Source organism: Saccopteryx leptura, chromosome 4, assembly GCF_036850995.1.
Source record: "Saccopteryx leptura isolate mSacLep1 chromosome 4, mSacLep1_pri_phased_curated, whole genome shotgun sequence".
Classification (NCBI taxonomy): Eukaryota; Metazoa; Chordata; class Mammalia; order Chiroptera; family Emballonuridae; genus Saccopteryx; species Saccopteryx leptura.
The window spans coordinates 204,487,280-204,500,316 of NC_089506.1; the positions used below are offsets into that span (position 1 = coordinate 204,487,280).

The window sequence follows — 13,037 nt, forward strand, 5'->3', positions numbered from 1 at the left end:
TGTATCCCAACCGGGATCCACCCAGCAACCCCTTTCTAGGACCAATGCTTGAATCAACCAAGCTATTTTTAGTGCCTGAGGCTAATGTGCTTGAACCAACTGAGCCATCCTCAGCACCCAGGCTTATGCTTGAACCAATTGAGCCACTGGCTGCAAGAGGGAAAGAGAGAGAGAAGGGGGAGAGGGAGGGGGAATGAAACAGATGGTCGCTTCTCCTGTGTGCCCTGATTGGGAATTGAACTTGGAACGTTCATATGTCAGGCCAATGCTCTAACCCATGAGCAAACCAGCCAGGACCTGATCTTTTCATTCATTGTGTTCATTTTTTTAGAAACTGAGCTTCTGTTTCTTAAATTTTAAAAAATGTATTAATTGATTTTAGAAAGAGAGGAAGGGAAAGAGAGAGAGAAACATTAATTTGTTGTTTCTTATTTATGTATTCATTGGTTGATTTTTGTATGTACCCTGACCAGGGAACAAACCCACAACCTTGGCATATCAAGAGAATAATCTAGGCCCTGGCCGGTTGGCTCAGTGGTAGAGCGTCGGCCTGGCGTGCAGGAGTCCTGGGTTCAATTCCCGGCCAGGGCACACAGGAGAAGTGCCCATCTGCTTCTCCACCCCTCCCCCTCTCCTTCTTCTCTGTCTCTCTCTTCCCCTCCCGCAGCTAAGGCTCCATTGGAGCAAAGATGGCCCGGGCACTGAGGATGGCTCTGTGGCCTCTGCCTCAGGCACTAGAATGGCTCTGGATGCAACAGAACGAAGCCCCAGATGGGCAGAGCATTGCCCCCTGGTGGGCATGCCGGGTGGATCCTGGTCAGGCACATGCAGGAGTCTGTCTGACTGCCTCCCCGTTTCTAACTTTAGGAAAAAAAAAAAAGTCACACAGCTAGATAATACCGGGGGATTCAAGACACAGGTCTATCTAACTCCAAGTTGGACTGTTTCTATTGTGTTCTGCTTTCCTCCCCTGGCCCATCTCAAACTTATAAACACTCAACAGTTCTCTTTATGGATGGTCACAATAACCTCATTCACCTATATAAAAAAACAACTGGCCTGACCTGGTGGTGCGCAGTGGATAAAGCGTGGACCTGGAACGCTGAAGTCACCAGTTCAAAACCCTGGGCTTGCCTGGTCAAGGCACATATGGGAGTTGATGCTTCCTGCTCCCCCCCCCCTTTTCTCTCTCAGTCTCTTCTCTCTAAAATGAATAAATAAAATATAAAAAAAAAACCAAAACTGGGTAATTTACCTACCTATTCTGCTCACAAAAATTAGGGGATATTTTATAGCTTCATATTCATTTTGAAATATCCCCTAATTTCTGCGAGCAGTATAGTTAAGTTCTACATACCACACCTGTACAAGGTAAATCAATAGTCAGTTTCTACAGTTTATAATCAGCAAGGGTGAATTCATTGTACAACCAAAAGCAAATTAATATTATTTAAATCTTGAATAAGATAGATGTGAAATAACATTTGTTAAGTGAATGACTAAGCAAGAACGATGACATGCTGTTAGTTTGCCCGAGTAGGCAGATGTCCTGGCATTTGTCAAGTGATATCCATGCCCTGGTGTTTGTCATGCTGTGTCCTTGTCCTGAGTGTCCATCATATAGTGTCCATGTCCTGGCACTTGTTACTTCTGGCTATCCCACATCTATTCCTTCTTTCTAATAACACACTGGTTTCTGCTTGGGGAAATACCTTTGTGGGTAATCTTTCTCTTGCTGGGAAGTGGACCCACAGGAGTACCTTCCACAGTCCCCTTCAGCTGGGAAGAAGAATGTGACAAGAGCTTGGCCTATGGGCAACTCTCCCTGGATTCTGAGTCTTGAGAAAAGATGAGAAGGACATTGGTATGCTGACCAGACTGTGTGTGATATTGTGATTTATAATAAATATAACCATTCAGATGATCAAATATATTTCTCACAAGTATCTGATCTTGATCCACAATTCCTAGCTCACAGCTCAGAAAACCTTGGAATTTCCTAAGAACTAAAAGGAATCATAGTGTCTTTTGTTATGCAAATGAGGTGACTTTTGGAAGCATTTATAGATGGAGCTGGTTGCCAGGAGAACCAACCCTATAATCAAAGGTTGGAACTTTCACTCCTGCTCCCCAACTTCTGGGCAGATGAGCATGGTTGGGGACGGAATCAACTGCCAATGGCCAGTGATTTAATAAGTCATGATTCTGTAATGAAGCCTCCATAAAAACCCAAGAGGCACGAGGAGGAGTTGCAGTGTTCTCTCCTGAGCATGCAGCCGGCTCTTGGTGTTGCTTGTGCAACTGCCTTTTGCCATTGATGATCGTTCTTCTCTTCCTTTGGGAGAGTAAGAGGAAGAGAACGCAGTCTGAGTGGAAATTAAAAAAAAAAAAAATTTTTTTAAAAAGTAAATTAAAAAAAAAAAAACAATAAAACGAGGTTCAGAGAACTTTCAGATTGATGAACATGTGGAGATTTAGGGAGAGTGGAGCACCTGGAGAAAGCTTGGAAGCTCCATACCCTATACCACATACTTTGATCTATGCATCTCTTCTATCTGGCTGTCCTTGTTAGTGTAGGAAGCAGTTAGTATTAATAAAGGAAGGGAGCAGCCTGAGCAGGCAGCGGCGCAGTGGATAGAGCATTGGCCTGGAATGCTGAGGACTCAGGTTTGAAACTCTGAGGTCTCCAGCTTGAGCGTGGGATCATAGACATGACCCAAGGTCTCTGACTTGAGCTTAAGGTCACTGGCTTGAGCAAGGGGTCACTGGCTTTGCTGGAGCCCCTGTCAAGGCACATATGAGAAGCAATCAACGAACAATTAAGGTGCCACAACTATGAGTTGATGTTTTCCATCTCTCTCCCTTCCTGTCTGTCTGTCTATCTCTCACTAAAAAAACACACAAATAAATGCAAACTAAAGGAAGGGAGCAGACATTCAGCTTCATTCACTAGGAAATGACAGTATTCATAGTCTGCCACATCCTCAGCCCTCAGAACTTAATCCCTCAAAGCAGTACCAGGATTATGGGGAGGGAATAGGAGGATTTCTCCACCAGGTGCATGGGCATTAAAGACCAAGATGGCACAGGAGGAGGTCCTTCTACTTTGAGGAATGTGCAGTAGGAGCCAAGATGGTGATCACAATGGAGAGGAATCAATCTAGCCTAGGAAGAGAATGGGATTGGTTAGGGGGAGGATCTAGCACAAGTTCTTGAATGATTTGGAAAGATATTGGTTAGTTTGAAAGCCAGCCTGCTTTTTCCCAAGCCAGAGGTAATACAATCAAAGTTTAACAAAGGCCTTTCTTGGTAGCACATACTTGCCCTGTTGGTTGTTGGTTTTTTTAGAGAGAGAGAAAGAGAAAGGGAGAAGGTGAGAAACATCCACTCATAGTTGCATCACTTTAGTTGTTCATTGATTGCTTGTTATATATGCCTTGACTGGGAAAGGGCTCAGGCCAAGTCAGTGACCCCTTGCTCAAGTCAGCAACCTTTGGGCTCAAGCCAATGACCAAGGGATCATGTCAATGATACCATGCTCAAGTCAAATAAGCCCACACTCAAGCTGGCCACCTCAGAGTTTCAAACCTGGGACCTCAGCGTGCTAGGTTGGTGCTCTATCAACTAGGCCACCACCAGTCAGGCATGCTTGCCTTATTTGTTTGCATATTCTCTCTTTAGAGCAGCCTCACAGGCCAACAACTACATGGGCCCAAGCTCCCAAGTGTGGACTTTAAGCATGGCTCCAAGCACATGACTTGGATATGACACTGCAGTGCGGGAACAGAGCACAGCCAGAAGCACAGACTAAGCTAGCCGAATGGAGACAGACTGATCTGCACTAAGCTTTGGCATGGACTGAACCAGTGGCACGAAATTTCTGGATCCTGACCCTACTGGGAACCTGGAGGTAATCTTGTTTCTATTCCAATAAATCTTACCACTATACCTCATCTTTCTATGCACGGGTAATCAAAATGCATTTCTTGTGACTACATGGAAGAACCCCTTTTCCACCAGCAATATTCTGAGTTATATCATTTCATTTCTTTTCTTTTTTAAAAACTTGATTTTGGCCCCAGTCAGTGGCTCAGTGACTAGAGTGTTGGCTTGTGTATGGACATCCCAGGTTCGATTCCTGGTCAGGGCACACAAGAGAAGTGACCATCTATTTCTCCATTCTCCCTTTCTCCCTTCTCTCTCTGTTCTCTTCCCGCTGCCAGGGGCTCAATTGGTTAAACCACTGGTCAGCAAACTGTGGCTTGTGAGCCACATGCAGCTCTTTGGCCCCTTGAGTTTTTGCAAATGTCAGCTTAGGAGTACCCTAATAAAGTTAATAACAATGTACCTACCTATATAGTTTAAGTTTAAAAAATTTGGCTCTCGCCCTGGCTGGTTGGCTCGGTGGTAGAGCGTCGGCCTGGCGTGCGGGAGTCCCGGGTTCAATTCCCGGCCAGAGCACATAGGAGAAGCACCCATCTGCTTCTCCACCCCTCCCCTTCTCCTTCCTCTCTGTCTCTCTCTTCCCCTCCCGCAGCCGAGGCTCCATTGGAGCAAGGTTGGCCCGGGCGCTGAGGATGGCTCTGTGGCCTCTGCCTCAGGCACTAGAATGGCTCTGGTTGCGGCAGAGCGATGCCCTGGATGGGCGGAGCACCGCCCCCTGGTGGGCATGCCGGGTGGATCCCGGTCGGGCGCTTGCAGGAGTCTGTCTGACTGCCTCCCCGTTTCCAGCTTCAGAAAAACACAAAAAGGAAAAAAAAAAATTGGCTCTCAAAAGAAATTTCAATCATTGTACTGTTGATATTTGGCTCTGTTGACTAATGAGTTTGCCAACCACTGGTTAAACCATGGCCCTAGGTGCTGAGGATAAGCTAAGTTAGAGCACACCAGGGCATCGCTCCGCCCATCCAGGGCATCGCTCTGCCGCAACCAGCCACTAAAGGTCCTATCTGAGATCCTATCTGCAGCCTCAGCCACTAAAAATAGCTCGGTACTCCAGCATTGGCTCCAGATGGGGTTGCCAGGTAGATGCAGTCAGGGCACATGCAGCAGTCTGCCTCATTATCTCCCCTCCTCTCACCTAAAAAATAAAATAAAATAAAAAGTAGGTTTTAGAGAGAGATGATGCTCTAATCCAGTGGTCCCCAACCCCCAGGCTATGGACCAGTACCAGTCCGTGGGCCATTTGGTACTGGTCCACAGAGAAAGAATAAATAACTTACATTATTTCTGTATTATTTATATTTATACCCTGTGAATCCGGTCCTATCTGCAGTAGATAGTGTCCGAATTGAGTTGGTTGGTGTGGGTTCCCCAGCCCCCATGGTGCAGTTGAGTCCAGTGACCAGTGGCTGTACTTTGCATTCTCCAGGTCCTGGCCCTTCAGCACTCCCATTCTCAGATTGGGGGTCAACTCCGTGAGCACCACAGTCTTCTAATAAATGCCTCTGCAAAAGTCAGGCCGAGGTGGTTAGTGCAGCTCCCTGACTAGATCAAGAACCCCACCCCCTGGAACTGCCCTCGGCAAATGTACCTACGTTGACAGATTTTGAGCATTGCGGGTGTCATTTTTAAAAATTCCTAGTTCTTACCCGCTCTTTCAAGGAAGTGCTCAACTACATCATGCAACTGGGACATAATGCAAAGTCCCTGCCTTCACAGAGTAGATGATGAACAAATAAACTTGCAAACTAGGTCATATTCATGCTGGGCTTCACCTCGGGAGGCCTAGGAAAGCCTCAGCTGGATACCAGGTTTCAGGTTCTTGTCACGGAAAAAGAAAGAATGTGAGATTTTGACAGAAAGATTTAGCAAAGCGCAGTGAATCTATGAAAGAAATAGTGTGCACTTGAGAAATGAGAGCAGGTGACCTCAGAGAACAAGAGGCCCCAGAGGGGTCTGTGTGGGCGATTTTATTGAACGTGGGCGAGCGGTGGGGAGGAGTAGGGGTGCCCCTGGCTTCTGACACTCAGAAATAACTGCCATGAGGCCCATCCTGATCCCTTTTCTCCAGATAGTGATTTCTTTTATGATCCTCCTGGAACGGTCCTGGCGTTTGGGAGGGTGGAGAGGGTCCCCAAACTTTAATACAAATTTATTCTAAAGATCTTATAATGGCTCAGTTGGTCACTTTTAGGTTAGTATGCCTGCCAAAGTTGGTTGAGATGGGTTTTGTTTACCTCAATTACAGGAAATGGGGGAGGGAGGAGCGGGGGCACAGGTGGTCAGTGAAGGTCACCTCTGTGATGTTCCAGCCAAGACAGTAAAGGGGAGGAGTCGAGCTTGAGGCCTTTGTTCCCTATTTTTTGTTGTTGTTGTCCCCTATTCTAAGTTTCCTACCTCATACTGTAGGCTCTAATAAATGCAACGGAGAAGGCCTTCTTGTGAGGTCACCATTTAGGTTGAGATCTGTATTTCCACACAGAGGAAATAGTAAGTGCAGAGGTCCTGAGGTAGGTGTGGGCTTGGAATGTTTAAAAACAAGCAAGGTCAGTGCTGCAGGAAGCCAGGTGATGCCGGGCCTTACAGACCAAGATGAAGACACTGTCTTTCATCTCTGGGACATAGGAAATCATCTCACAGAGCATACTGAACAGAAGAGTGACCGAGGCTGACAAGAGCTTTGGTGCAGAGCAGATGCTGGGAACAGGCGGAAGTGGGAGCTCGGCTAGACAGCGCTGCTCCCATTAAGCCTCTGCAGGATTTGCCTCTGCCTTTTCCTCTCATTTTGTTTCATGTCTCATCCTTCTTTGCCCCACTCCCTTCCTGACATTCTTTCTGTTCTTTATACCAGTATCTTCAGGATACTGCATATCTTCCGGTATACAGGTCTGCATACCTAGCAAGCCTGCAGACAAACCTGAAAGTATTAAAATCTGAGAACCATTGCCCTGAGGTATGTTAAGAACAGAATCCCTGAGAACCAGAAAGGGAAACCCTGTTCCACAAGTGAGGAATTATATATCTAAAGGGATTAAACTGGTGAGTGAGTGAGTGAGTGAGTGAGTGAATGAATAAATGAATTGGCCTGACCTGTGGTGGCGCAGTGGATAAAGTGTCGACCTGGAATGCTGAGGTCACCGGTTCAAAACCCTGGGATTACCTGGTCAAGGCACATATGGGAGTTGATGCTTCCTGCTCCTCCCCTCTTCTCTCTCTCTCTCTCTCTCTCTCTCTCTCCTCCTTCTCTCCTCTCTAAAATGAATAAATAAAGTCTTAAAAAAAAAAAAAAAAGAAGAAGTCTCAAAAAATAAATGAATTGGTGTGTACTCTAGTACCAAAGAAAGGTACATAATCTCTCTTTTCCCTACTTGAGGCTAAATATTGTGATCAGTCTCTGTAGCCTTCTTCAGCTAAAAAATCTTGTATCCTTTCTCCCCTTTCCTTCTCCTTTTTTTTTTTTTTTTTTTTTTTTTTTTGCATTTTTCTGAAGCTGGAAACAGGGAGAGACAGACAGACAGACTCCCACATGCGCCCGACCGGGATCTACCCGGCACGCCCACCAGGGGCGACGCTCTGCCCACCAGGGGGCAACGCTCTGCCCATCCTGGGGGTCGCCATGTTGCGACCAGAGCCACTCTGGCGCCTGAGGCAGAGGCCACAGAGCCATCCCCAGCGCCCGGGCCATCTTTGCTCCAATGGAGCCTTGGCTGCGGGAGGGGAAGAGAGAGACAGAGGGGAAGGCGCGGCGGAGGGGTGGAGAAGCAAATGGGCGCTTCTCCTGTGTGCCCTGGCCAGGAATCGAACCCGGGTCCTCCGCACGCTAGGCCGACGCTCTACCGCTGAGCCAACCGGCCAGGGCTCCTTCTCCTTTTTTAATCTTGGTTTCTGACTTTTCTCATGTTTTATGTTTTTTGGCATTATTGTATCTACAGTTCTATTATAAAATGCTTAAGATCCTGTTTGGAAGTTGATAGGAGTTAGAATCAGTGACATTTTTAGAACACTCAGCCAACCTGATGGAATCGGTGATGTTTTTAAACCAGAGATTTGTTTTTAATCCAGCTGATGAGAAAACAGCTTATTTGTTAAAGTAAAGCTTTGGAAGATATCCTTCATGAACGCTGCCTTGTGCAGTTTCTGAGTGTGTTTCTATGCAAGACATACCAGTGATGTGAAGATTCTATATGTGAAGATGTGGAGAATGAACTAGTGTTGTAGCCTGACAGTTCAAGTCATTCATTCTCACTAAACTTTCGATTTCTTCCCTTGACAATGGAGATAATACACACAGGCTTCCAAAACTGTTGTGACATTAAAGACAGATAAATTCTGAATTACAGGCCCTGGCCAGCTGGCTCAGTGGTAGAGTGTCGGCCTGGCGTGCAGGAGCCCCGGGTTCGATTTCCGGCCAGGGTGCACAGGAGAAGCACCCATCTGCTTCTCCACCCCTCCCCCTCTCCTTCCTCCCTGTCTCTCTCTTCCCCTTCCGCAGCCAAGGCTTCATTGAAGCAAAGTTTGCCCCGGCGCTGGGGATGGCTCTGTGGCCTCTGCCTCAGGCGCTAGAATGGCTCTGGTTGCAACAGAGCGACGCCCCAGATGGGCAGAGCATCGCCCTCTGGTGGGCATGCCGGGTGGATCCCAGTCGGGCACATGAGGGAGTCTGTCTGACTGCCTCCCCGTTTCCAGCTTCAGAAAAATACAAAAAATAAAAATTTAAAAAAATAATAAAAAAAAAATTGAATTACATTGGAGGTAATAACCAAATAATCCAGCAATACCAAAGGAACTGAAAGCAAGACTCTAGGTCCCGGCATACCAGCATTCACAGCAGCATTGTTTACAGTAGCCAAAGGTGGAAACCACCAAGTGTCTACCAATGGATGAACGAATAAACAAAATGAGATAAACACCTACAGTGAAATATTATTTGACTATAAAAAGGAGTGAAGTTCAGCCTGACCTGAGGGGGCTATAAAGCCAGTAGGCATGGCCACTATCACAGCCGCCTGGCCCGTGCAGGTTTGCATTTGATTCGGACAGACAGTAATGAAACAATGGAGCCAAGAACTGGTGGGCCATTACCTTTTAATCCTAGCTTGCACCCAGTGGGCAAGAAATACACACAGTGGGAAAACACTTCCCTTTCCATTCAGGGTTCCCAAAGCCACTGACTTCTCCGAGTTTCCTAGAATCAAAGGTTCTTACCTCACCAGCCTTATTCACCTCTGTTCCACATCTCCTTCTCTCTGCACAAACTCTGCACAAACTGGCTTCTCCTTCAGTACCCTGCCATCTTGGCTGCTTCTCCTCTCCTCCATGTGGTCTTTCTCTGCTCTCCTCTCTAATGCTAATCTCAGGAACCAAGAGAGAGCAGGCTCCCGGTCTGCCCCACTTTATAGTATAGATATCAAAACCTTTAATCCAATATACAAACAAGGAAGTCTCTGATACAAAGTCACTTATCTGAGGCATAATGGGGATTCCTCATAAGAGTGCACCACCCTTTTCCTGCAAGAGTCAAGGGTGTGGGGAAAAGCTTAGTCTTATAACTGAGCCTTAGGCTATAATGAGTTTGCCGGCTTATAATGATAGCCTGTCTCCCACACCCAATGCAAACTATAAGTGAGCAAACATATATATCATATTTACAAACTTATTTAACCAACATGGCGCAGTGGATAAAGTGTCAACCTGAAACACTGAGGTTGCTGGTTACAAACCCTGGGCTTGGCTGTTCATGGCACATACATATGAGAAGCAACTGCTAGAAATTGACGCTTCCTACTCCTCCCACCCTTTCTCTCCTTCTCTCTCTTTTCTGTAAATAAATAAATAAATAAATAAATAACATCTTAAAAATAAAAAAGGAATGAAGTTCAGATACATGCTCACATGGATGAAGCTTAAAAACATGTTAAGTGAAATTAGCCAGACACGAAAGAACACACACTATATGATTCATTTATATGAGGTACCTAGAATAGGCAAATTAATAGAGACAGTAAATAAAATAGAGGTTACGAGGTTACGAAGGAGCCTGGGGGAGGGAGAATGGGAGTAACTATTTATAAAGTTTCAGTTTGGAAAGATGAAGAAGCTCTGGAGATGGGTGGTGGCGATGATTGTGAAACAATGTGGACGTATGTTGGTGTTGGGCAGATAAAATATATTATGCTCGCCCTGGCTGGTTGGCTCAGCGGTAGAGCGTTGGCCTGGTGTGCGGGGGACCCGGGTTCAATTCCCAGCCAGGGCACATAGGAGAAGCGCCCATTTGCTTCTCCACCCCCCCTCCTTCCTCTCTGTCTCTCTCTTCCCCTCCCGCAGCGAGGCTCCATTGGAGCAAAGATGGCCTGGGCGCTGGGGATGGCTCCTTGGCCTCTGCCCCAGGCGCTAGAGTGGCTCTGGTCGCGGCAGAGCGACGCCCCAGGTGGGCAGAGCATCGCCCCCTGGTGGGCGTGCCGGGTGGATCCCGGTCGGGCGCATGCAGGAGTCTGTCTGACTGTCTCTCCCTGTTTCCAGCTTCAGAAAAATACAAAAAAAAAAAAAAAATATATATATATATATATATATATATATATATATATATATATATATAATGCTCACTTTGTTAAAGATGGTGCTGCCCACATGGAAGTCCATTGCCCAGGTAATAATATTAGTTGCCCTTCTTGCTTGGGATGGGCATGATTATATTAATGTTTGTTGGGGGACAGTCTGTAAGCAGGCAGGATCCTTATAGCCTAAACCAGTGGTAGTCAACCTGGTCCCTACCGGCCCCTAGTAGGCATTCCAGCTTTCATGGTGGGTGGTAGAGGAGCAACCAAAGTATAAATAAAAAGATAGATTTAACTATAATAAGTTGTTTTATAAAGATTTATTCTGCCAAACTTAGCAAAAATCTGACATAAAGTACTTGGTAAGTAATTACTATTACATGCTTTAACTTGTTGTAACTCTGCTTTATAAATTTTTTTTTATTCATTTTAGAGAGGAGAGGGAAAGGAAGAGAGACAGAGAGGGAGAGAGAGAAGAGAGAGAGAGAGAGAGAGAGAGAGAGAGAAGGTGGGGAGGGGCTGGAAGCATCAACTCCCATATGTGCCTTGACCAGGCAAGCCCAGGGTTTCGAACCGGCGACCTCAGCATTTCCAGGCGACGCTTTATCCACTGCGCCACCACAGGTCAGGCTGCTTTATAAATTTTATAAAGTAAAGTTACTTCTCTACTTTATAAATCACCATTACTGTGGAACTGGTGGGCGGTTAGGAAATTTTACTACTAACAGAGATACAAAAGTGGGCGGTAGGTATAAAAAGGTTGACTACCCCTGGCCTAAGGCTTAGTTTTATTTATTTATTTATTTATTTATTTATTTATTTATTTATTTATTTATTTTTACAAAGAGAGAGTCAGAGAGAGGGATAGACAGGAACAGAGAGAGATGAGAAGCATCAATCATTAGTTTTTCGTTGCACCACCTTAATTGTTCATTGATTGCCGCGGGCCTTCAGCAGACCGAATACCCCCTTGCTAGAGCCAGCGACCTTGGGCTCAAGCTGGTGAGCTTTTGCTCAAACCAGATGAGCCCTCGCTCAAGCTGGCGACCTCGGGGTCTTGAACCTGGGTTCCGCATCCTAGTCTGACGCTCTATCCACTGCGCCACTGCCCGGTCAGGCTATCATAATTTTTAAAGAAAAAAATAGAGATAAGAAGGTAGTACTTATAAATACATTTAAATTGTTATTATTATATACTTGTACAAAGACACGTTAATAGGTGAGCTGCACAGCTTAACCCTACAGTACCGAGTGGGAGCGTTCTTTTCTCACCTTCCTCAACAAGTTGTACAAATGTGCTGGACCCTGGAGGGAACGGTGCCAGGTTCTTAGGTGAAAGACTTGATAGGCATTAAGGCAATATGTTAATACCTCAGGAATAATAAACCCTGATTTCTGCAGAATGAATCAACTTTTCACTGAGTCAGCTGATTATTATCAGATTTTTCTCTGTGCTCTCTGTTATGGGTCTTTTACATTCACAAAGGGAACATAATGAGATAATCATTGCAATGAGACAGCTAATTCAAATGTAAATCAATAAGCGAATAGAACCTGGGGGCTGCTGCTGTTTACACAGTGTTTAATGGCCAAGCAGTGCTAACAGAGGGAGCTGGCTGAGGAAAGAGGCAGTTCTTAGGGTGGTCCTGGTAGCATCTTTCTACTTCAGGGGGACTAACCCATTTACAGGAAAACCCAGCAGCGTCAGCGATCAATAAACCTCCTGGATTTTCGTCACAGAGGACACCCAGGAACACATTGGCTAAGCATTTCCTGCAGATGAGTGGGCTTGGAAAATGAGGCCTGCCCAATGAAAAGGAGATTTATTCATGGAAACATCTCTCATTCCTGAGGAAAGGAAACCAGAACAACTGGATTTAGTAGCAATTCAGTAGAAAAGTGGTTAACCCACAGGAGCTGCTGAGGAAGCCAATTTTGGACCAAGAACTGGTCTACTGACTCTTTAAATATTTATTTATTTTAATTTTTTTTTTTTTTTTTTTTTTTTTTTACAGAGACAGATTAAGAGAGAGTCAGAGAGAGGGACAGATAGGGACAGACAGACAGGAACTGAGAGAGATGAGAAGCATCAATCATCAGTTTTTCGTTGCAACACCCTAGTTGTTCATTGATTGCTTTCTCATATGTGCCTTGACCGCGGGCCTTCAGCAGACTGAGTAACCCCTTGTTGGAACCAGCGACTTTGGGTTCAAGCTGGTAGGCTTTTGCTCAAACCAGATGAGCCTGCGCTCAAGATGGTGACCTCAGGGTCTCGAACCTGGGTCCTCTGCATCCCAGTCCAATACTCTATCCACTGCGCCACCGCCTGGTCAGGCTACTTCTTTTATCTTTAATGTCTTTAAGTTACAAAATCAATTTGCTCATCTATGGATGAATAAACAAGAATTGGTAGCTCAGTTGGTTAGAGCATTGTTCTGTCATGCCAATAGTAGGGGTTTGTTCCCAGGTCAGGGCACATATAAGAATCAACCATGAATGCATAACTGGAACAGCAAATTGATCTCTTTCTCTTTTTCTTTC

At 45.6% G+C, this 13,037-nt stretch overlaps 1 pseudogene; it reads left to right on the forward strand.

Moving 5' to 3' along the window:
* The first annotated feature begins 2,237 nt into the window (after window positions 1-2,237).
* LOC136404566 (small nucleolar RNA U3) lies at window positions 2,238-2,373 on the forward strand (annotated as a pseudogene).
* The last annotated feature ends 10,664 nt before the right edge of the window (window positions 2,374-13,037 follow it).